Genomic DNA, 27,463 nt, shown 5'->3' on the forward strand with positions numbered 1-27,463 from the left:
TCGCCTGCAAATCATTACAGAGATGTGAGCCACATTCGGTATCCAATACCCAAGAAGTAGAGTTAATTGAAATGTTTACTTCGTAATAGAACATACCGTTTCTAGAACTCTTCTGGGCCAGATATTCTTTGCAATTTCGCCTCCAATGTCCAGGCTTCTTGCCGTGATTACATACATCATCAGTCTTGTCAGCCTTAACTGGTCTGGCTGCCTCAACGGGATTCGGAGATTGCCTCATCAAGGGCACGTTCTACTTGGGACGTTGGAAAGAACGCTTCTTTCCATTCCCATGTGGATCAATCTTCGTACCAGATGAAGAACCAACATAAAGAACCAACTTCTCTTTCTTGATGGTTTATTCAAACGTAACAAGCATATTCACCAACTTCTCAAGGGTCGGCTCCATCTTGTTCATGTTGAAGTTCACCACAAAAGGATCAAATGAGCTAGGCAATGATAACAGCAACACGTCGGTGGTCAACTTCGAAGGCAAGATCAGATCCAAGCCAACGAGCTTGTCCACGAGCCCAATCAACTTTAGGCCATGCTCATGGACCGAGGCCCCATCTCGCATGCGCAAAGTGATCAGCTCCTTGACGGTAGCATGCCTAAGAGGCCGTGTTTGTTCACCAAAGAGCTCCTTGAGATGCAAATGAATGTCATCAGCACTCTTTGCATCCTCAAAATGCCTCTGCAGCCCATCATTAATAGAAGTCAGCATATAACACCTGGCTATCAAGTCATGGTCACACCATTCCTTGTAAGCCTGCAATTCCTCAGGAGTGCAGTCAGTCGGAGCCTCAACAGGGGGCGACTCAGTCAGTGTATATGCTACCTTTTCCGAATTCAAGACGATTTTTAGGTTTCTTAGCCAAGTGAGGTAATTAGGTCCAGTTAATATGTGTTTGTCGAGTATTACGGATATCGGATTGCGAATCGAAGACATTGTCAATTTGTACTGAAAAGTAAAAACAGATAAATGTTGATGACTATTTAAAATATTTAGTAAGATATGAAGTTTGGACTTTTACTTCATAAATATTTTCTCCCACTGTTTTAACATCTTTCACTACCCTCTAGTGAAAACGGGAAACTTCTTTCCTCAGTAGGTACGTAAGGTCCAATTAGCGAATTATGATCCCGAATAATATCAGCCAATCACAATTCCTAAAAGGTAGTTTCCAATTGCATCACAATGCAACCCTCTACGTAAAATTTTGTCTCACGTTTGATTAGGATCCAATAATATGACGTCGTTCATCTTCACGTGTCAAGCCTTACCCATCGATGTTGAACCTTGATGGACGGTCGCCATGAGTTCCCCCAATAATATGAGCCGAAATCATGGGAGTTCCACGTAGTTCACATCACCATGTCAATGGATGTCACAGCTTTCCAGTACCCAGGGCCCCCCAATAATATGAGCCGAGCCCCGAGTACGGGTAGCGTTCATCATGCACCCATCATCATGGCCACCATCTTCCAATCTTGATTGTAAAGGCCCATATTCTCCTTGCTTGAAAATTTGCGGAAAATAAAAAATTTTTCTTTTTAAAAGAACTTAAATGGCCTCATTCATAAAATCGACTGATGAATCAAGTTCAATGTTTAAAATATCGCAGCGGAAGAAAATAAAGTTTACCAAAAATCACAATTTAAAAATATCCAACGACTGATAAAATGTTTGCGGAAAAAAAATAACAACTGCTGCTCTGAGGTCCTCGAGTGCCACTACTGCCGACCCAAGCTGGCTCACTGGTCCCCGCCCTCGGCCCTGGCCTCATCAGTACCTACAACAATCAAGTCTAGTGAGCCTAAAGACTCAGCATGCATATATCGCAAGTAACGAGTAAAAATCTGAATTAAAATATGCATGGGATAAAATATCATGTTATGAGGCATGCTGAAAATAATCTGTACTGTGCAATTATAATACGTGCATAACTGAACTGAAAATCACTGTAAAAATATTTGCTCCTTGGAGCCTGTACTGAAATATCTGGTAAAATTTTCTGTTGAGATTATGTTTTACGCCTGTGGCCACTGCACTAAGCTGAACTGATCGGTAACTGGCTACCGGGGAGGCTGAAACTGAACTGAGCTGGCCGGTCACTGGCGACCGGGTGGTACCATACTGAACTGATCGGTCACTGGCGACCGTATAATATAACACTCCCACATAGTGAATGAACCACAAGCCATATCGCATAAATCTCAAAAAAATAATCATTTTCTATTTAATGCACGTAAAATAATTAACTGGCATAATGAAAATGTCCCGTAATTTTACCAACTGGATTGGATTGGATCGTCCCCAGGCTCGCTGCAACCTAACTGTGCCATGAAAAATATGCAATAGCTTAAACTTGACCAACTATGCAATTTAGTTCAAAAGATGCGACTATGACGCCTAATGACTTCGCATTTAATCATGACTCCGAGCCAACCTGAACCGACACCAAACCGACGTATAGTCATGATTAAAATACACTGAAAAATCATAAAATAATGCTCCTAAAATGATAGGGTCGAAATCTAGGCGGAATGGAGGCCAAAACACGAAACGCTCTTTCGAGAGTCAATTTGGCACATCGCACCGTAAATTCTCGTACGACCTCAAAAATGATCCTAATCACAAACGGTCAAAAACATGACCTTCCCAACTCAAAGGGGCACTGTCCAGTCCAAGGCCATAGGCTAAAACCCAACCAAGAACTCGAACGAGCCACCGAATCAACACAGCAACTTGCTGTAAAATTCCAGAAACTGTACAATCGTGTAACTTGTGTTGTTTTCGAGACTACCGGCCATTGGGGCGTGAACCACCAACCAGAGACTCTTACCAACATCCCAAGGAGTGATTTGAACCATGGCTAAGGGCCCTAGGCAAGCCACAATCAGCGTCACACCAAAACTCAACCGAAACTCCAACCGAGAACCAACGTGCATGCGTGTGTAGTGTTTTGCTTAGATCGATGTCTTGCGTCGTTCCAGTGGCCATTTGATTAACCATGGCATGATCTAGACATCTAGGAGCATGATATGAACCCTGGCTAAGGGCCAAAGGCCAACCAAGATCCATACCAAGCAACAAAAGTAATGAAACCATATGCTGAAAAATGGAAGGGGCCGAATGGGGAAAGGGGCTGTTCTTGTTGATTATTTAAAAACCGATGAGCCATGGACCAAGCCACCAAAAGGGCGACTTAGCCACGTCTTAGACATGCTAGGGAAGTGATCTAACCATGGCTATAGGCCCTTAGGGCAGCCAAGATCAGATCCAAACCCCTTGACATAAAAACTGAAATTTTCGAACTCAAAAAGGGACACAAATGGTGTTGCTGTCATTTCTGAATTTCCAGAAACCAGGGACTTGAACGAACGGACCAATCTGATCCTAATGCATCCTATTACATGTATTGAGGTCGCCTTGGGGGCCTGGAGTCGAACCAATCACCTGAAACTCACAAACCAAGAAAAACGTGAAGCTTGCCAAGAAATATCAAAAATTCTGCATGTGTTGTTTCAAAATGTTTTGACATGTATCTCGGTTTTGCTTGATAAAACATGATCATATACTGAAAAATAATTGATAATATGACTTGATTGAGGTTTGAAAGAAATCTAGACATGCCTTGTTATCGTTTGAAATAGAAACGAAAAGAAAAGACGAGACGGCGGGGAGGAGACGGAGTGGCTTCCTTTTCTACCTTGCCTAAGCTCTCGATTTTTTTCTTCCCTTCCCTCTAGCTAAGACTCACGATTTTTCTACTGAAAATGAGTGTGAATTCATTCTGAATTTTTGAAAAGGAGAGGGGGGGAAAAATGGTTAGGAGGGTGAGGGAAGTGGGTGCAAGATATAAGGAAGATCCAAGACCAAATCTTCCCATTTTGAATTTTTGAATTATGGTTTGATATCAAATGAGTTGGTGGATGCTTCTAGGAGGTAGTGGCCGATTTTTGCTTATTTTCTAGTCTAGGATATGTCCATTTATTTAATTAAATTTTGCTCCCAAAAATCCTATAATTATCCTACTAATTACATGCAAAGAATTGGTCAAAGTTGATGAGTTGGAATGAATTGCTTAATAAATCCGAGGGGCCGAAATCATGCTAATAAAATGAGTGGGAAGTGTTGGTTATCTAGTCAACTAATAATCCTTGAAAACCTTACTAATCCTTTAAATAATTTAGTGAGCTAACCCCTTAATTTAATAACTTAAATGAGTTCATTTCTTAATCACCTCAAATAATTAAATTAAATCCTCAAACCTCCCTTTCTAACTTAAATGAACTTAGTTGCTAGCTAAATTAACTTCTGGAAATAATTCTCGAATCTTAAATTTTATCTCAAAACTCCAACTCCGGTCCGGCCTCACTGAAATAACTGAAATGCTAAAAATCAAACTACTGAACTGAAATAATAAATAATTAACTTCAAATAAATGCATTTAAAATAATCATGCAATGAAGTCAATTAAATTTAAAAATCTAGAATTATGCATGGCTTATACGTCTACTGATTGACGGGTTCTACAATCCTTCCCCCTTTAAAAGAAATTTCATCCTCGAAATTAGAACTTACCGAATAACTCGGGGTATCGATCTCTCATCTCTGGCTCAGACTCCCACGTAGCTTCCTCCTCTGAATTGTTGAGCCATTTGACTTTGACTCGCTTAACAAGCTTGTTCCGAAGTTTCTTCTCCTGTCTGTCTAGGATCTGCACGGGTCTCTCCTCGTAAGATAAGTTCGGAGTAAGCTGCAACGGCTCGAAATTCAGCACATGCGAAGGGTTCGCCATGTACTTTCTCAGCATGGAGACGTGAAAGACATTGTGTACTCCGGCCAGATTCGGCGGAAGAGCCACACGATAAGCTAGCGTCCCAACTCTGTCGAGGATCTCAAACGGTCCAATGAATCTCGGACTGAGCTTCCCTTTCTTCCCAAATCTCATGACACCCTTCATAGGTGCCACTTTCACGAAGACATGATCGCCCACTGCAAACTCTAAGTCTCTCCTCCGGTGATCGGCATAACTCTTCTGTCGGCTCTGAGCAGTCCTCATCCTATCACAGATCTTGACTACTACATCTGCTGCCTGCTGAACAATCTCTGGACCCAACTCTGCTCTCTCTCCTACTTCATCCCATTGAACAGGAGATCTACACTTGCGGCCATACAGTGCTTCATACGGAGCCATACCTATACACGACTGGAAACTGTTGTTATAGGTGAACTCAACCAGTGGTAAGTTCGACTCCCAACTCCCAGAGAAATCAATGACGCAAGCGCGAAGAAGATCCTCCAAAATCTGAATAACTCGCTCCGACTGCCCATCTGTCTGCGGATGGAAAGTTGTGCTAAACAGCAACTTCGTACCCATAGTCGAATGCAAACTCTTCCAAAACGAGGAAGTGAATCTGGGATCTCTGTCGGATACGATCGAAACTGGAATACCATGGAGTCGGACTATCTCTCGGATATACAGCTCTGCATACTGAACCATGCTGAAAGTCATCTTAATAGGCAAGAAGTGCGCTGATTTGGTAAGACGATCTACAATCACCCAGATGGCATTCGATCCTCTGGCTGACCTCGGCAATCCGGTCAGAAATTCCATGGTAACATTCTCCCACTTCCACTCGGGAATAGGGAGAGGCTTGAGCAAACCTGCTGGTCTCTGATGCTCGGCCTTCACTAACTGTCAAGTCAAGACACTCGGACACAAATCGCCTGATGTCCTTCTTCATCCCTGGCCTCCAATACAATAGTTGCAGATCCTTGTACATCTTCGTACTCCCAGGGTGAATCGAGTACGGGGACATGTGGGCCTCTAATAGAATATCTTCTCGGATAGAACCACTGCTAGGAACCCACATCCTGTCTCGGTATCTCACAATACCGTCGCTGACTGTATACAAAACACTGCCCTTGGCTTCATCTCTCTTCTTCCACTGTGCCAACTGCTCATATGCTGCTTGACCGCTGCGAATACGATCAATAAGAGAGGACTGGATAGTCAAGGTAGATAAACGAGGAACTCTACCTCGAGGATAAGTCTCAAGATCAAACCTCTGCATCTCAATCTGAAGAGGTTTCTGCATCGTCAAATGAGCCATCACTGCGACTTTCCTGCTCAGTGCATCTGCAACTACATTAGCCTTACCCGGGTGGTAGCTAATGTCACAGTCGTAATCTTTCACAAGCTCCAACCAACGCCTCTGACGCATGTTCAGCTCCTTCTGCGTAAAGAAATACTTGAGGCTCTTGTGGCCGGTAAAGATCTGGCACTTCTCCCCATACAAATAGTGCCTCCAAATCTTCAAGGCAAAAACTACTGCGGCCAACTCTAGATCATGGGTGGGGTAGTTCTTCTCATGGATTTTCAGCTGTCGAGAAGCATACGCTATCACTCTCCCATGCTGCATCAAAACTGCACCTAAACCAAGCTTCGAAGCATCGGTATACAGAACAAACTCACCAGATCCTGACGGTACAGCCAAAACGGGTGCTGAGATAAGAGCTTGCTTCAAAGTATCGAAGCTCTTCTGACACTCCTCGCTCCAAACAAATTTCACATTTTTCTTGGTCAGTGCTGTGAGTGGAACGGCAATGGATGAGAATCCCAGAATGAACTTCCTGTAATATCCTGCCAACCCAAGAAAACTGCGGATCTTGGATTCATTCTGAGGCACAACCCAATCTCTGACTGCTACAACTTTTGCCGGGTCTACCTCAATGCCACTGCTAGAAACAATGTGGCCCAAGAACGCCACCTTCTCTAACCAGAATTCGCACTTACTGAACTTTGCGAATAGTTTGTGCTTCTGCAATGTCTGCAACACTGTGGTCAGATGCCTGCTGTGCTCCTCCCGACTCTTGGAGTAGACGAGAATGTCATCTATGAACACTATCACAAACTGGTCGAGGTACGGCTGAAATACGCGATTCATTAAATCCATGAAGATCGCTTGCGCATTCGTCAGACCGAACGACATCACTAGGAACTCGTAGTGACCATAACGAGTCCTGAAAGCTGTCTTCGAAACATCAGCATCTCTCACCCTCAACTGGTGATAACCAGAGCGCAGATCAATCTTGGAGAAAATCGAAGCTCCCTGCAACTGGTCAAACAGATCCTCAATCCTCGGAAGTGGGTATTTATTCTTCACTGTAACCCTGTTCAACTCCCGGTAGTCAATGCAAAGCCTCATCGTGCCATCCTTCTTTTTCACAAATAAGACTGGCGCGCCCCATGGTTAAAAGCTCGGGTGAATGAACTCCTTGTCGAGAAGTTCCTGAATCTGCTTCTTAAGCTTTGCCATCTCTGTCGGTGCTAGTCGGTATGGCGCTTTGGATATCGGAGCCGTACCTGACATAAGCTCGATGGAAAACTCCACCTCTCTCTCGGGTGGCATACCAGAGACGTCTTCGGGAAAAACGTCTATGAAATCTCTGACAATCGGAACATCTGAGGCTGACTGGCTGGGTTCCTCGGGGACAGATAAAAAGGTCGCAAGAAATGCCCGACACCCTCTATGCATGAGTTTCCTAGCCTGAACATACGGAATAATGCGCGGTAAAGGAAAGTACCTGTCCGGCTCAAATAAGAACTGCTCCATTCCAGGCGGTCGGACAAGAACGGATCTCCGCTGGAAGTCTATCAACACTCTGTTCCTCAATAGCCAGTCCATCCCTAGGATGATGTCAAATTCCGGCATCGGTAGCACAATGAGATCCGCATAAACAAGATTACCGTGCAGCTCAAGGTCTATATCTCGGATAACATTGGTAGCTGCCATCTCCTCGCCTGACGGCAACACTACTGAAAAGGCTGTATCAAGCCCAATGGTCTGGGTCTTGAGAAAGTTTGCAAAGACCTCCGAAATAACCGAGTGAGTGGCCCCTGAATCTATCAAGGCCTTGGTAGCGGATCCAGATATAAAAATTCTCCCTGTCAACAACATAGTCTCCGGGTTGGTTTCCGCGGCATGTAGAGCAAAAACTCTGCCTTGGGTAGGCAGATTCCTCTGAGGGCACTGCAGCAACATGTGGTCTGGACTGCCACACTTAAAACACTTTCCTGAGCCAGCCATACATGCTCCAGGATGGCGACGTGAGCACCTGGGACAGACTGGGTGCTCCTGAGTCCTCGGGGCTGGGCGTCCCTGCTGCTGCTGCTGCTGGCCTCGGTTCCTGGGCGGTCCATGAAAAGGCCTCTTATTCTGCTGCTGAGGCTGCTGAGGAGGATGGGCGGTGCGGTGCCTGGACTGGGCGCTTGCCCTGGCGATCCCTCTTGATATCCCGCAGAGCCTGCTCTGCGGCTAAGGCCTTGGAGACGGCAATCTCATAAGTAGCAGGGTCAGATACTTTAACATCCCGGCGCAAGATCGGCCGTAAACCCACCAGGAAGTGCATCAGCTTGGCTCTGGCATCATTTGCGATCAGGGGCACAAAGTGACAACCCCTCTCAAACTTACGGATAAACTCCGTAACCGTCATATCCCCCTGTCTCAGACTCATGAACTCGGTGGTCAGCCTGGTGCGAACCTCCTCAGCAAAATACTTGGAGTAGAAAACCTCCGTAAAGCGGGTCCAAGAAAGTGTAGCCAAGGTCAGGGCTACCGAAGCTCCTTCCCACCATAAGCGGGCGTCTCCAGTGAACAGGTAGGTGGCACACCGAACTCGGTCTGCGTCCCTCAGCTTTATAAACTCAAAGATGACCTCGAGGGATTTGATCCATCCCTCGGCAACCATGGGGTCAGATGTCCCAGAGAATTCCTTCGGGCGCATCTTCATGAATCGCTCATAAACAACCTCGGGCCCTGTCGGCCTGGCTGTGGCTGCGGCTACGGCTGCGGCATTGCCCCCCGCAAACTGTGCGAAGAACTGTGCCATCCCAGCTAACATCTGGGCACTCATGTCCGGTGGGGGCGGTGGAGGAGGTGGTAGGTCTCCCTCCGGTCTACGCTCCTCCCTGTCTTCTCGGCGAGGCTCCTCCTCTCTGTTGCGCTCTAAAATGCGTCTAGGGGGCATACTGTTCCAACATAACCCATACGTAACTAACATGCATAATTCCATAATTTATTTTAAATGAACTCTGAAATACTGAAAATCTGGAAGCATGCTGACAAACTAATTCATGCTTTAACTAAAATGCTGAACAAAATGCTGAACTGAAAAACTTACAGATCAAAGGCGTGGCTTCGTGAGCTTCTCGCGGTCAGTAGTAGTGAAACCCTATACAGAACCACCGCTTTGATACCAACTGTAAAGGCCCATATTCTCCTTGCTTGAAAATTTGCGGAAAATAAAAAATTTTTCTTTTTAAAAGAACTTAAATGGCCTCATTCATAAAATCGACTGATGAATCAAGTTCAATGTTTAAAATATCGCAGCGGAAGAAAATAAAGTTTACCAAAAACCACAAATTTAAAAATATCCAACGATTGATAAAATGTTTGCGGAAAAAAAATAACAACTGCTGCTCTGAGGTCCTCGGGTGCCACTACTGCCGACCCAAGCTGGCTCACTGGTCCCCGCCCTCGGCCCTGGCCTCATCAGTACCTACAACAATCAAGTCTAGTGAGCCTAAAGACTCAGCATGCATATATCGCAAGTAACGAGTAAAAATCTGAATTAAAATATGCATGGGATAACATATCATGTCATGAGGCATGCTGAAAATAATCTGTACTGAGCAATTATAATACGTGCATAACTGAACTGAAAATCACTGTAAAAATATTTGCTCCTTGGAGCCTGTACTGAAATATCTAGTAAAATTTTCTGTTGATATTATGTTTTACGCATGTGGCCACTGCACTAAGCTGAACTGATCGGTAACTGGCTACCGGGGAGGCTGAAACTGAACTGAGCTGGCCAGTCACTGGCAACCAGGTGGTACCATAGTGAACTGATCGGTCACTGGCGACCGTATAAAATAACACTCCCACATAGTGAATGAACCACAAGTCATATCGCATAAATCTCAAAAATAATCATTTTCTATTTGATGCACGTAAAATAATTAACTGGCATAATGAAAATGTCCCTTAATTTTACCAACTGGATTGGATTGGATCGTCCCCAGGCTCGCTGCAACCTAACTGTGCCATGAAAAATATGCAATAGCTTAAACATGACCAACTATGCAATTTAGTTCAAAAGATGCGACTATGACGCCTAATGACTTCGCATTTAATCATGACTCCGAGCCAACCTGAACCGACACCGAACCGACGTATAGTAATGATTAAAATACGCTGAAAAATCATAAAATAATGCTCCTAAAATGATAGGGTCGAAATCTAGGTGGAATGGAGGCCAAAACACGAAACGCTCTTTCGAGAGTCAATTTGGCACATCGCACCGTAAATTCTCGTACGCCATCAAAAATGATCCGAATCACGAACGGTCAAAAACATGACCTTCCCAACTCAAAGGGGCACTGTCCAGTCAGGCCATAGGTTAAATGCCAATCGAGAACTCGAACGAGCCACCGAATCAACACAGAAACTTGCTGTAAAATTCCAACAACTGTACAATCTTGTAACCTGTGTTGTTTTCGAGACTACCGACCATTGGGGCGTGAACCACCGACCAGAGACTCTTACCAACATCCCAAGGAGTGATTTGAACCATGTCTAAGGGCCCTAGGCCAGCCACAATCAGCGTCACACCAAAACTCAACCGAAACTCCAACCGAGAACCAACATGCATGCGTGTGTATTGTTTTGCTTAGATCGATGTCTTGCGTCATTCCAGTGGCCATTTGATTGACCATGGCACGATCTAGACATCTAGGAGCATGATATGAACCGTGGCTAAGGGCCATAGGCCAACAAAGATCCATACCAAACAACAAAAGAAACGAAACCATATGCTGAAAAATGGAAGGGGCCGAATGGGGAAAGGGGCTGTTCTTGTTGATTATTTAAAAACCGATGAGCCATGGACCAAGCCACCAAAAGGGCGACTTAGTCACGTCTTAGACATGCTAGGGAAGTGATCTAACCATGGCTATAGGCCCTTAGCTAAGCCAAGATAAGATCCAAACCCCTTGACATAAAAACTGAAATTTTCAAACTCAAAAAGGGACACAAATGGTGTTGCTGTCATTTCTGAATTTCCAGCAACCAGGGGCTTGAACGAACGGACCAATCTGATCCTAATGCATCCTATTACATGTATTGAGGTCGCCTTGGGAGCCTGGAGTCGAACCAATCACCTGAAACTCACAAACCAAGAAAAACGTGAAGCTTGCCAAGAAATATCAAAAATTCTGCATGTGTTGTTTCAAAATGTTTTAACATGTATCTTGGTTTTTGCTTGATAAAACATGATCATATACTGAAAAATAATTGATAATATGACTTGATTGAGGTTTGAAATAAATCTATACATGCTTTGTTATCGTTTGAAATAGAAACGAAAAGAAAAGACGAGACGGCACGGAGGAGACGGAGTGGCTTCCTTTTCTACCTTGCCTAAGCTCTCGATTTTTTTCTTCCCTTCCCTCTAGCTAAGACTCACGATTTTTCTACTGAAAATGAGTGTGAATTCACTCTGAATTTTCGAAAAGGAGAGGGGGGGAAAAATGGTTAGGAGGGTGAGGAAAGTGGGTGCAAGATATAAGGAAGATCCAAGAGCAAGTCTTCCCATTTTGAATTTTTGAATTATGGTTTGATATCAAATGAGTTGGTGGATGCTTTTAGGAGGTAGTGGCCGATTTTTGCTTATTTTCTAGTCTAGGATATGTCTATTTATTTAATTAAATTGTGCTCCCAAAAATCCTAGAATTATCCTACTAATTACATGCAAAGAATTGGTCAAAGTTGATGAGTTGGAATGAATTGCTTAATAAATCCAAGGGACCGAAATCATGCTAATAAAATGAGTGGGAAGTGTTGGTTATCTAGTCAACTAATAATCCTTGAAAGCCTTACTAATCCTTTAAATAATTTAGTGAGCTAACCCCTTAATTTAATAACTTAAATGAGTTCATTTCTTAATCATCTCAAATAATTAAATTAAATCCTCAAACCTTCCTTTCTAACTTAAATGGACTTAGTTGCTAGCTAAATTAACTTCTGGAAATATTTCTCGAATCTTAAATTCTATCTCAAAACTCCAACTCCGGTCCGGCCTCACTGAAATAACTGAAATGCTAAAAATCAAACTACTGAACTGAAATAATGAATAATTAACTTCAATTAAATGCATTTTAAATAATCATGCAATGAAGTCAATTAAATTTAAAAATCTAGAATTATGCATGGCTTATACATCTACTGATTTACGGGTTCTACATTGATCATCCACTATACTAATATTTACAAATAAATATCCATGGCAAATAGGGATACATCTCATGGGGGTGGGAACGGGCCATAAACCAAGCCCACTTTATAAATTGATAATTATTACAATCATTCAACACAAAATATCCTAGCATACACTTAGCAAATTGGGCTTGGGCTTTTGACCATCATTCATGCATAATATCACATATCATACACCATCAATTAATTATCACAATAATTAATTGATCCAATATTATATATCTTGATCCAATCACTAACCGCCAAGATTATAAACTAAATTAACAAAGTATACATACATCTTTGTCTACTTTCCAATTAATTTATTTATAACCTAATTTCTTATAAATCACAATTTACTATAAATAATTAAAGTTCAACTTCAATTATTTATTTAATGAGAAAAATTTGCAACTTTTGTAATTTTAAACTTAAGGGCCCAAAATATTATTTTTCACCAAAAACATTTTGGCCCATTTAAAATTCACAAATATGATAGCCATCCAATGGCCCAACAACTCAAGGCCCATGACACTTTGATATTCCAAAACACTTTTGGAAACCCTAGTCGTCATCGCCGTCGCCGGAGCTCCGTCGCCGGATTCAGGCAACAAAATTTTTTATTTTTTATTTTTAAAAGGAACCCTCGGGCAGCCCCTCGGGCTGCCCTTGCTGCCTGAAATGGGCAGCCCGGGCTGCCCGAAAAGGGCAACAACAAGCTGCCCGAAACACGAAAAATTTTCGGCCTTTTTTGTTGCAAAATTTTGGTCTCATGCGGTTAGAAATCAATCTCAATATAATATCTTGTAATTGCTACACAAAATCGTAACCTTAGCTCGGATACCACTTGAAAGGGGATCGGTTACGGTGACCGGAAGCGCAACGGAAGTTAAAAATTTTGATTTTTCATGAAGAAATTTTCGGCCACCTCATGATATTGTGTAGCAAATACAATAAAACACCAAAAATCATACATAGGGTGTTTTAGAATTTACCTATCAATCTCAAGAGATTGATGAATGGCACCAACCAAGTTGTAAACAACTTGGCTCTTCAAGGATGACAAGTCTACAAGCTCTTCTTCCTTCAAAAATTAGGCCCACCACTTGCTAGGTAAATTCCCTCTTAATTTGCACTAGAAAATTAAGAGGATTTTTCAAAGAGAAGTGAGTGTTTTCAACAATTGAAGAACACAAAAAAAATGAGAGAAAAAGTTGCAAAATTTCGGCCAAGTAGTGTATGTTGAATGAGGGAGGATAAGTTGTCTTGGTAGTGCAAAAAGTTGATCCAAAAAAGGTTGCATGCCATGCATTATTTTAGTCAAAAGTATTCCCCAACTCTTCACCTCCCAAGCATGCAATGTGACTTGAGCTTGTAACTATTACAAGGCCCATGGACTATTTAAATTGTCTCAAACATATTTGAGCCCAATTAAACTTTACTTGATTTTACTCAAGCCCACTAGCTAAATAATTATTTCCAATTGGGCTCTACAAGGCCCAATGTTATTTAATTAATTCAACACTTGAATTAATTTAATTATTTGGACTCTACTAGGCCCACTAGTGTTTAATTAATTTAACACTTGAATTAATTTAATTTAGTTCATAATAATGTTTATGAAAATCACAATTTTCAAATACATTATTCACTTGGACTACTTTTAATTTAGGAACACATTCATAAATTAAAAGTTACATTTCTCTCATAGAAGTCATACTTCGATTTTTCCTTACGCTTATAAACTCATTTATAAGCCGTTCAACACTTTGAACTATTTTACTTCTCAACAGGATCTAGAAAGCTAGCACTTGTGTGGCCCTCAATGGTTCATTGATACAACTAGCCGTGGGTTCACATCTCCATGTGATTCGGACTAAACATGTCCTTATATGAGCATACCACAATTGCTCCATTCTTACTTATCAACTCCTTGATAACAAGAACGTCAGAACTCAAGTCTGATAGTACCCAACCAATCATGTTAAACGCCTAGCAGCATCGCTTACATGATTCCCTAGGTATCAAATGATAGTGCCTTCAAGAACCATTCAATTATGGTTAGCGTACAGTACGGTCCCTTCAACTCATATATCCCGATCGATTCGACAACCATTGGTTTATCGAGAGTTGTCAATGAATCGATACTATGCGTCATGTCGTAGTTGCATCGATGGTGTAATCTATGAAACCCCTTTCATAATTACTACCATACTCTGATCAGAGATTTCAACCTACATACACATGAGAACACGTAGGCATAACCCTTTACCAGAACACCGCTCTGATACCAAATGTAACGTACCGTACTTTTTACTACTTGGAATTTGCGGAAAAATAAAAAAAAAATTAAAAGAGTAATCAAACTTCAATTTCGATAACGTAAACTGTACGTCCCAAAGTAGTTGCAATAAAAGATCAAAAAATAAAGATTGACAAAAGTGTTTGTTTGAAATCTCATAACCAGTAGCGTGAAATCAGAGTATTTGACATTTCATGAAAACTTAAAAACTTGGGCGGTCCTCGGGTCTAGCCTCCTGCTCAGTCCAAGCCAGCTCCTTTGTCCCCACCCCTAGTCTCCTCAAAATCATCCTCACCTGCATCGATCAAGTCTAGTGAGTCTAAATACTCAACACGTATAAACTACTGAAACTTGAACTTGCATATCAAAAGCTTGAGCATACGTACATACATACATAGACGTGCCATTATCATAAAATTTTTCTTAAACATGCTTGCATACTTGAACATAAATAAGTTCATCATTTTGGGTAGAGACATGTTTCAAAGCAAGTGACCCATAACATAATTCGCCTGATCAGACTAAACCACAGTACTGGGCTGACAGGGACGAATCCACTGTCACATAGATCCCCGTTCATGCTTTAACGGGTGGATTGGTCCCCGTTCATGTATTAACGCTTTCCAATCCTGATCTAAACCCGTTCATGATTTAACGAGGTGGATTGGTCCCTGGTCATGATTTACCGCTTTCCAATCCCATACATAAATTGGTCACAAGATATTTAGTATACCTCAAAAACTTGAAATATTTTCTTTGCACGTCAAACATACTTACTTGGCGTTGAGGGATTCGTTGGATCTCGTTTGGGGCCACTGCTGCAACATACAAACAAAAGTTCAAGTACTTAATTTCCATACTTAGACATAATGATCGTGCTCACCACCCAAAATGGAGATTTTCTTATGACGTTCTAAATCTCTTGGGACTTGACCTCCTTTAATTATTGTACTAAGCCATGACATCAACCCCCGGAACAATTCCTAACATGATATGTCCCAAAACATAGAACACATGAGCCTAAAATAGTGTTTTAAAAAGTCATGGACAAGCGCCTAGGCGCTGGACGGTGCTGCGCTGCGGCTAGGCGCTAGGCACTAGCGCCGCAGCGCTAGCATTGCCGAAGGCCAAGCGCTGTGGTGCCACAAGGGTAGCGCCGTGGCGCCTAGCTTGCGCAGAACGGGCGCTGCGACGCTCCCTGGCGGGCGCTGCGGCGCTTATCCTGTGCACAACCAACCAAAAATAACACATTTTGATGCAATTTTAAAAGTCACACTTAAACGACTCGAACCAATGCAACAGGACTCATCTTAGGACGCTATGACATGGATTCAACTCAAACGAATGTCCCCAAAACAACGACGCACAAAAACTACGCAACAAAATCCGTAAACATGAATTTTGACACCAAAATACTTTCTACGACTTCTAATGTAACCAAGTGCCTATCGACCCGAGACGAAACACCAATCATCAACCCACATCATACTCACCATGCTTAAACACAGCAGCAGTCACCCAACGTTCCAAACGAAGCCTGCAACAATTAAACTTCAAGAATACATCATAACAAAATTTTCTAGAAAACGGAGTTTGAGCAGTCCCACGAAAAACACCATAACTCACTCAATTTTTATCCAAATATTTCGATTTTACTATCAAATCGAAGGTATCAAAAAGTTCTACATTTTATATGTTGAAAGTTTTTCCAAAAGTCGACCGATAAGTCGCAGTATTTAATTTGACAGCAAAATTCGAGTTTTAGATCAAAAAATTATTTCAAAACCGATCCAACCATGTTTGCTCAAACTTCTTCATAACATCCACATGTTTTTCATACCATAAACATAAAAATCATTACTATGACAAGATCGATGCAGAAACGAAAGAATATACGTGTCTTTAGATCTTTAACGTTACCGAAACGACGACTATGACACGGGAAGGAAGCGTGGGTTGATCCGGGACGATCGTGCAACGATTTTTTTGAAATAAAATTAACGAAAATCTGCTGTAACACTGAAGGGAATGGGGCCGCTTCTCTCCCTTTTAAAACCCTAAGTTTTTCTATTAAAACTGTGCAATTGAAATGTGTATGTGTGTTTAGGGTGTATATGTGTGTGTTAGTGGTGTGTGCCCGTGTGTTAGGTGTGTGTAAAAGTGTGAGTGTGTGAGTTTAGTTGTTAATTAAGGGAATTAAATGGCTAAATTAATAACTTAAAAATGTTAAATAAAAGTTAACCAACACTACCTTATACAAATCCCTTGATAAAAAAAATAACAAGATGCACACTCACTAACTTTAAAAGTTTTAAAATTTCTAAAATCACTAAATACATAATTTAGGCTTTTAAAATGCTAAACTAAATAAATTATTTAAAATGCCACATCCTTAACTAAAAATAAAATAATATCTTTTAAAATTGCCAAAAGCGTCGCTGGTCTCTTCTTCTCGATCCCGCATCGAATAATCGCCTGAAACATGAAACTCGAAAAGCATTTTTAATGTGCATCACATAAACATGAATAATTTAAAATAATGAAATTTGAATAAATAATGCATCAGTAAAATAACTTAAATTTTAAATAATGATTTAACCATTAAATAAATGTATGGGATTTACGTGTGCTGATTTTGGGCACTACATAACAAGTACATAAATATACAATCACATGCATGTAAATTACGTTTACTAAAAAGATATTTTTTTAATGCAACCTCTAAACCACCAAAAATATGCAACTTTTGAAACATTGCTTCAGTATGAACTTTTCAATTTAAAATAACATTTTTATGTGAAGTCCGATCCTCGATAGTGACAACATTCAGTCGATTGATCAATCTATAAACCATAGTACTAGGCCGTCGGGTTAAACGTCTACTTCTTTGACGATACCTCCGACTATAAAATAAAATAACTTTACCGTTCACTTCTTCAACGGATCCATTATTATCGAAATTTTCGCTCTCGTTTTCGATGGTTCACTCCCTTTTCTTTGCAAGTTCATCGCCCCCATTTTCAAAAGATCCCTTACTACTTTTTACGTCACGATCAATTCACATTTCTCAAAAATATTTTCCTTCACTTTATCATTTCATAAAAACATGTATAACTTTCCATATTCTTTTAAACTTCCAAAAATGACTTATATAATTTGTATACGTCGAGGCTGTTAAAAATAACATAAACATGAAGAATGATTAAAACATTTTAAAAATAGCATATATCATACATATACTTTAAAACTTCTAAAAATAACATTTAACATGCTATGAATTTGTTTTAGGAAGTTGCAAACTGTCCTCGACTTTACTCGAACCGACCGCACGATTCAACGTTGTACGTACCCGGACGACCCCAGACTTTGACTCAATGAGAATGACTCGATTTCAAAACACTAAAAACACCAAAAATAACAATTATCTTGCTGGAAATTAAATCTTAGGACCTATGTTCCAAAAACGACTCAATTCGCTTACTGGATGACTCGTTTCCCACCGTTTTCGCGTTTTCGATTAAACAAATGACCAAACTACCCTTTCGACTCAAACCAACCCGAGACCAGACCTTTATTAATATCAAAATACCTAATTTGAGCTGATAGACTTCCAAAACTCAAGCCAAACCCAAAACTTGAATCCAAATTTTAACCTAGGCTCTTCCGTCCCTATTTTGACACGTCGGACAATTTACGACCTCGAACGGACCACGGCTCGAAATGACCCCGAATGAGGCCCTAGATCTCTTCCTTAGACCCTCAAAAAGACCATGATTAGTCCCCTTGCAGACACAGACCAGACGCCTAAGACCCTAGCTCTCTTGCACGACAGCGCACTAAATGCTCCCTCTCACGTGCAGCGGCTCTCTAGTGTACCAGCGACTGTCCCAGCCCTTGGATCATACCAGCCCCTCACTAGGACCCTAAGGCATGTCCCGGCCCCTGGTCCAGCCATTACACAGTCCCCTTAGCCCTAGGAACCACACGCACCAAAACAACCCAACAAGTGCAATTTTGTAGAGTGTCGGTTCCAGCGCTAAACCAGCCCATCCAAGCCCTAACCGAACCCTCCCTAGACCTTCCTAGGACCCTTTCCTTTCCTCAAGACCATGTCTAGGGTCCCATATATCCCCATGGCCGATTGAGCCCAAGCCGCCCCCCCTTCACCCTCACGGCCTGCATTAAATGGCGTGCAGTTTGGTGCTGCCCTTGGGGCGTCATCTTGCGGCTATTATCCCTTACAAAACTTACTCTTAACGTTTGACTTGCCTCTTAAATCTTTCGATTTTCATACCTTAAACAATTCATAAAACATCAAGAATCTTTAATGAAAACATGAGATGCACATGTAGGAAATTGAAAACCAACATCCTTATAAAATTTTCACACAAACTCAAATACATGCAATATTATGGATAGAATGGTGCATAAAGAAGGGTTTGAAAACATTATTTGATTTTTTACGCTTATGAAATATGAGCCACAACGTGACAAGAGACGAACGGGATGCAAATCTTCTTCCTTCCCTTGGCTAGAGTTCGGCCACCTTAAGACTTGGAGTGTGTGTGGTTGTTGTGTGTGTTGAAGGTATAAGTGGTGTGAATGAGGCTTGTGGGAGGCTAGGTGTGGGGACCCGGACGCTAATTCATCTTCTTAATCATTATTAGGATCAAATGTAACAATTAAGTAAACATGGTCATAAATTTTATTTTTTTTTAACATACATCAGTGCGCAACATATGAAATCAATCTTATTTCATTTGCATGATCAACGTCAAGATCTAAAGTACAAATCTTGTACAAAATACAAATCATAGCAAACTAGGGTTCATCAACTACATATCAAGTGATGAAACAAATCTACTTCTAGGTCCGAATCTCCACGCTAATCTCAATCTCTCATCCTCTTCTTGACCCTGATCATGTCCCACCTGTTGTCATGCACACATACAAACACAACAACAGTTGGATAACTCCGGTGAGAAATATATTTCCAGTATAAACAACGTATACATGCAATCATATAAACAGATATAAAATCATGGAGCAGTAATCAATAACATGTATCATAATCTGAAAGACATGAATCGATATAAAAAAGTAAATCAAACTCTTGACTCGTAAACTCTGACTCGTCTCTTCTCTAATCTAGGGATCCCGGTCGAATTAAAACGCAACATTCTCCCACCTACTCTCCCAGCTAGATGGTGGTACGATCTTATTCCCAAACTTTGGCATTATGTGTCGAATCTCTGCAATAAGAGTCGATCTACTCCTAAGCCCATCGATACCACCAAAAGTCCAGTGTCTTGGCAGTTCAGCCGAAGACTTGGCACCTCAGCCAACGACTAGTCACATCAGCCCATGATTCAATACATGTTCTGATATAAATCAATAGACTAAGCATATCAATCTCATGAATTGCGAACATCAATGCAATAAAATAAAGTATGTGGTTTTCGAAAACTCAAGTCGAATCTAACTCGAGTCGTATCTTCCCGGTTAAACATTAATTTATACCTTTCCTTTCGTAGATCAATTTGATCAATGAAATCAATATCAGTCTGACTCTGATCGTTCTTCGAAGTCGTCAATACCAACATTGGAATGACATATTCGAGAAGTACAATATCAATATACAACTCAAAGCAATACTGGATATAATCAGAACTCAATCTAATTCTGTTTCGACGGAATAACTGCACAATCTCGATATACCCAGCAAAACAATATCAACAAATACCAATCTCAACTCATAATCAATCAATAAACATCATCTGATACCAAATCTGTATAATTCAATCGAATCAACTCTGAAAATCATAACAATTTCATATGGTATCCGTTCTTCGATCTGGTTTCGATTATACAATTACAATAATCTCAGGAACAGATAATATAGGTCATATCATAATTCCTTCAATATCATATTTTCAAAACATGCTGAAAGGTAATAAAACTCACATATTCTTGAAGCTCTTGGCGAGAGGAGTCCGGTACTGAAATCGGATTAAAAATTGAACGGACGGATCTTGTGCAAAGTTAAAATTTCAAAAATGAAAACTTGAGAACTCTCTGAAGTTTGTCTCGGTTTCTTTCATCCAAATTCTGAAGACAATGAAGATTTGTTTACATTTAACATGCATTTCAAGCCATGTGGCATCCTTCTTTAAGCAGCACGTCTCGTGCATATGCTCTACCTTTCTCGGCGCATATGCGCGAGACCTACTTGTCTCTGCGCATCAAAATCTCTTTTGCTCGCGCATATGCGCGCCCTGACCCAGCGCATATGCGCGAGACCTATTGTCTTGGCACTTGTATGTTTCATTTGCTCGTGCATATGCACGTCCTCTTCTCGCGCATATGTGCGAGGTTCTCTGCCATGCTCGCGCATATGCGCGCCTCGTGGTCGCGTATATGCGCGAGGGGTTCTGTCCTCGCACAATTCTAATCACATGCTTTACGAAATCTGGTCTCGGAGTGGTCCGTCTATAATCACATCAATTCATAATCAATAGTCGCAGATTAACAGAATAAAAATCTCGGGCATTACAATTCCCCCCCTCTAAAATCTAATTCCGTCCTCGAAATCGCAATCAATCACATCACAAACAAGAAGTAGATATACAGAAGCTAAATAAGAAAACTCACATCAATGAAATAACTCTGGGGATTTGTGTCCAATATCTGATTCAGTTTTCCAAGTAGCTTCTTCAATGCCATGACGACTCCACTGAACTTTCACAAGCGGAATAGTCTTCGTTCTGAGCTGTTTTTCTTTACGATCAATAATCTGGATCGGCTTTTCAAAATAACTCAGTGTCTCATCAAGTTCTGCCTTGTCTGGCTGAAGAATATGAGATGCATCAGGAAGATACTTCCGCAATAATGATACATGAAAGACATCATGTATTCCAGATAGAGATGGAGGGAAAGCAAGTCGATAGGCACGATCACCTATCTTCTCCAGAATCTTATAAGGACCGATGTAACGAGGAGATAACTTCCCTTTCTTGCCAAATCTGACAATGCCTCTGAAAGGAGAAATCTTCAGAAATACTATGTCTCCTGTCTCAAATACTAGAGGTCGTCGTCAAACATTCGCATATTTGGCCTTTCTGTTTTGAGCTGTTCTCATTCTCTGACAAATCAGCTTTACTTTCTCAGTCATCTCTCGAATCATATCAGGCCGAATCTCAGGTACCTCAGAGATCTCATCCCAATAAAGAGGGGATCTGCACTTCTTGCCATACAACGCTTCAAACGGAGCCATCTCTATACTCGTCTGATAGCTGTTGTTGTACGAAAATTCACAAAGTGGCAAAGAATCTTGCCAGCTAGTGCCAAAATCTAGCACTACAGCTCTAAGCATATCCTCCAATGTCTGGATAGTCCGCTCTGACTGTCCGTCAGTCTGTGGATGATATGCAGTACTCAAATGCAATTTCTTACCTAGAGCTTGTTGCAGACTTTGCCAAAAGTGCGAAGTAAATCGAGGATCACAATCTGATACAATCGATTTCGGCACACCATGCAATTTGACCACTTCTCTGACATAAATCACTGCCATCTGGTCATGTCTGTACATCATCTTGTACGGAATAAAACATGCTGATTTTGTCATCTGTCAATCACGACCCAAATCGCATAACAACCTCGAGAAGATCATGGAAGCTTCGTCACAAAATCCATTGAAATGTGATCCCATTTTTACTCTGGAATGGCTAAGCTATGCAATAAACCTCCTGATTTCTTTCTTTCTGCTTTTACATGCTGGAAATTCAGAAATTTAGAAACAAAAACTGCAATATATGATTTCATTTGTTTCCACCAAAACTGTTTCTTCAGATCATTGTACATCTTTCTGCCACCAAGATGAATACTGAATCGACTACTTTGCGCTTCTGACAATATTTGTCGTTTCGAATCTGAAACATCGGGCACAACTAGACGATTATTCACATAAAATACATCATCACGTACCTGATATTCTGATTGATGTCCTGATCTGACCATCAATATCGAGTTCTGAACATTCTGATCGACTTTCTGTGCTTCTTTAATGCTCAAAATTAGCTCTGGTTCAGCTTGAATGGCATATAATCTAAGAGGTTGACAATCTGTCTCAAATATCAATCTAGAAAGACAATAATCTTCAATCAAATTTGAAACACCAATCGTCGATAAGGATAAAGAACATACCTTTCGACTCAGTGCATCAATTGCTGCATTCAATTTTCCCGGATAATATTTGATTTCACAATCAAAATCTTTAAGCAAATCAAGCCATCTTTGTTGTCTCATATTCAGTTTTGACTGTGAAAATAGATATTTCAAACTCTTGTGATCATAATAAATCTCAAACTTCTCATCGTATAGGTAATGTTGCCATATCTTCAATGCAAATACAATGGCCGCCAATTCAAGATCATGAATCGGGTACCGTGTCTCATGTGGCTTCAACTGTCTTGAGGCATAAGCAATAACATGTCCTCGCTGCATCAAAACACAACATATTCCTAGTGAGAAGCATCACAATAAACAAAAAAATCACCAGTACCTGATGGAATGGTCAAAACCAGAGCACTGGTTAATCTTTTCTTCAATTCTAGAAAGCTCGATTCACACTATTTGGACCAAACAAACGGTGCATTCTTCTAAGTCAACTGAGTAATCGGCTTAGCAATACTCGAGAAATCTTTAATAAATCGACGGTAATAGCCTGCTAAACCTATAAAACTGCGTATCTCTGGCACTGATATCGGTCTAGGGCAATTGATCACAGCCTCAACTTTACTAGGATCATAAGAAATACCATTTCCAGATATAATATGTCCTAAAAATACAGCTTGCTTCAACCAGAATTCACATTTCGATAGTTTAGCATATAATTTCTCAGTTCTCAGAATCTTCAATACAGTTTCTCAAATGCTCAGCATGATCATTCAAATTCTTTGAATAAATCAGAATATCATCAATAAAGATAATCACGAAATCATCGAGATATCTCTGAAATATACGATTCATCAAACCCATAAATACAGCTGGAGCATTCGTTAAACCAAACGGCATGACTATAAACTCATAGTGTCGATACCTGGTTCTGAAAGTTGTCTTCACAATATCAGAATCTTTGACTCTCAGCTGATGATATCCAGATCTCAGATCAATCTTGGAATAAAAAGAAAAACCCTGCAACTGATCAAATAAATCATCGATACGAGGCAAAGGATATTTGTTCTTTATCGTAGCTTTGTTCAGTTGCCGATAGTCAATGCAGAGACTCATTGAACAGTCTTTCTTTCTGACAAACAGTACTGGAGCACCCCAAGGAGAAACACTCGGTCTGATGTAACCCTTGGCCAGTAAATCTTCTAACTGCTCTTTCAATTCTTTCAATACCGTCGGTGCCATTCTGTATGGAGTTTTAGAAATAAGAACTGTTCCTGGTACCAATTCAATGCTGAAGTATATCTCTCGGATTGGAGGCAAACCCGGAATCTCATCTGGAAAGATATCAGCAAACTCACATACCACTGGAAAATCTGCCAATGACGGGCTCGATTTCCGTACATCTACTGAATACACAAGGAATCCCTCTGCTCCTTTCAGTAATAATCGAGTCATAGACAACACAGATATCAAAGGAATTCTAGATCTAGAACCCTTACCGTAAAATTTCCATTAATCAGCCATATCAGGTCTGAATCTCACAATCTTCTGGAAACAATCTACAGTAGCTCTGTACTTGGTCAGCATATGAATACCGATAATGCAATCAAAATAAGACAACCCAAGTACAACACAATCTAACTCAATTTCATTCCCATCATCCTACAGTATACAATGTTTAACAGATTTCACTGAGATAAGACCTCTCCCCAAAGGTGAAGAGACAGATACTACAGCAGATAATAACTCAACAGGCAAATCATGTATCACTGCAAATCGCTCAGAAATGAATGTATGGGATGCACCGGTATCAATCAATATATAAGCAGAGTAACCACAAAGAGAACAGTTACCTTTAACAACATCATCTGGTGCTTCATGTGCCTGCCCTTCGGTCAAAGCAAATACTCTTGCTTATTGTCTCGGAGGCTGGCTAACAGTCTGGCTTCCTCCTGGTCTCTGCTGTGATTGAGTAGTAGGGGATGGCTGGAAGGAGTGAACAACTGATGATCATCTATCAGTCTGAGCCACTGATCAAGATCATTCTGCTCCCTGGGATTTTTGAGAACTTCGCTGTGGACAAACTCTGGCAAAATGTCCCTGCTGTCTGCAGATGTGGCAACTACCAAATACTCCTTGGTATTGCTCTGTGGAATGTCTCCCTCCACAAGTTCTGCAATAGACCCCTGCATTACTCTGGCTCTATTGTGAACCACTGGAGCTAGATGAACTAATACCATGCCTCTTAAACTGTCTTCTTTTGTCTTTCAAATGATCGTTCTTTCCACTGCTGCTACTGCCACTCTCAAATTTGGGAGGGGGTTGGTGGAATGGAACTGAAGGTTGTTGCTGTTTTGGTGCTGGGGCAACATACGAAGCTCTTTTTTGTCTAATCAAACCCGCTTCTGCTCCTTTTGCTCTATTCAGGGCAACAGCAAAGTTATTCGGTCTCCCAGAATTTACCAATGTAAAGATCTCAGGATTCAGCCCATTAATTAACCGATCAGCAACAGCTTCATCATTCTCAACAACATGTGGAGCAAATCGTAGCAAGGTAGAGAATTTAGCCACATATTCTTCTATGTTCAACTGACCCTGTCTCAGATTGGCAAACTCTGCACCCTTGACTTTCTTGTACGATACTGGGAAGAATCTTTGATAAAATTCTGTGTTAAAGATCTTCTAAGTAATAACCATACCTCGATGCGCCAAAGCCCTCTTGGTCGTGAGCCACCAATTCTTCGCAACGTCAAGCAATTGATGCCCAATCAGTCTGACTCATTGCTCGTCTGTATAATCCAGAGAATCAAACAGCATCTCTATATCATCTAGCCAACTCTCACAGTCAATAGAATTCTCTGTGCCCTTCAAGGTCGGCGGTTTAAATGACTGAAATCTCTTCAGTAGGGTTTCCATAGGTGTTGCTGCGACATTCATTGGATTAGTAGAAGTACTACCCTGTTCTGGGATTCTTCGAGGAGGCATATCTGATTACCAAAAGGATTAGTAACCAAATACAACAATTCTGTTTCAATCCTCCTCTGATCATCTTACTGCTGATCAAGAATCGGTTCTGATTCATTCTCAAGTCATACATGTTTCCAATCAAATCAGATATTCAGGTAAACATGTATTAAAGCAGTAAAACATGCTAGCATCGCAAAAGCAGGAAAGAAAACTCAATCTACCCTGCTCACTAGATTCCATCTTAGTCTAAGGAACCTACTGCTCTGATACCACCTGCTGTGTGGACCCGGACGCTAATTCATCTTCTTAATTATTATTAGGATCAAATGTAACAATTAAGTAAACTGGGTCATAAATTTTTTTTTTAACATACATGAGTGCGCAACATATGAAGTCAATCTTATTTCATTTTCATGATCAACATCAAGATCTAAAGTACAAGTCTTGTACAAAATACAAATCATAGCAAACTAGGGTTCATCAACTACATATCAAGTGATGAAACAAATCTACTTCTGGGTCCGAATTTCCACGCTAATCTCAATCTCTCATCCTCTTCTTGACCCTGATCCTGTCCCACCTGTTGTCATGCACACATACAAACACAACAACAGCCGGATAACTTCGGTGAGAAATATATTCCTAATATAAACAACGTATACATGCAATCATATAAACAGATATAAAAGAATGGAATAAATATCAATAACAAGTATCATAATCTGAAAGACATGAATCGATATAAAACTGTAAATCAAACTCTTGACTCGTAAACTCTGACTCGACTCTTCTCTAATCTAGAGATCCCGGTCGAATAAGAACACAACATTCTTCCACCTACTCTCCCAGCTAGAAGGTGGTACGCTCTTATTCCCAGACTTTGGCATTCTGTATCGAATCTCTGTAATAAGAGTCGATCTACTCCTAAGCCCATCGATACCACCAAAAGTCCAGTGTCTCGGCGGTTCAGCCGAAGACTTGGCATCTCAGCCAACGACTAGTCACATCAGCCCATGATTCAATACATGCTCTGATATTAATCAATAGACTAAGCATATCAATCTTATGAATTGCGAACATCAATGCAATAAAATAAAGTATGTGGTTTTGGGAAACTCAAGTCGAATCTAACTCGAGTCGTATCTTCCCGGTTCAACATTGATTTATACCTTTATTTTCGTAGCTCAATCTGGTCAATGAAATCAATATCAGTCTGTTTCTGATCGTTCTTCGAATTCGTCAATACCAACTCTGTAATGACATATTCGAGAAGTACAATATCAATATACAACTCAAAGCAATACTGGATATAACCAGAACTCAATCTAATTCTGTTTCGACGGCATAACTGCACCATATCGATATACCCAGCAAAACAATATCAACAAATACCAATCTCAACTCATAATCAATCAATAAACATCATCTGATACCAAATCTGTATAATTTCAGTCAAATCAACTCTGAAAATCATAACAATTTCATACAGTATCCGTTTTTTGATCTGGTTTCGACTATAAAATTTCAATAATCTCAGGAACAGATAATATCGGTCATATCATAATTTCTTCAATATCATATTTTCAAAACATGCTGAAAGGTAATAAAATTCACATATTCTTGAAGCTCTTGTCGAGAGGAGTCCAGTACTAAACTCGGATTAAAAATTGAACGAACGGATCTTGTGCAAAGTTTAAA

This window comes from Primulina tabacum, chromosome 11, assembly GCF_025594145.1.
Source record: "Primulina tabacum isolate GXHZ01 chromosome 11, ASM2559414v2, whole genome shotgun sequence".
NCBI classification, from domain to species: Eukaryota; Viridiplantae; Streptophyta; class Magnoliopsida; order Lamiales; family Gesneriaceae; genus Primulina; species Primulina tabacum.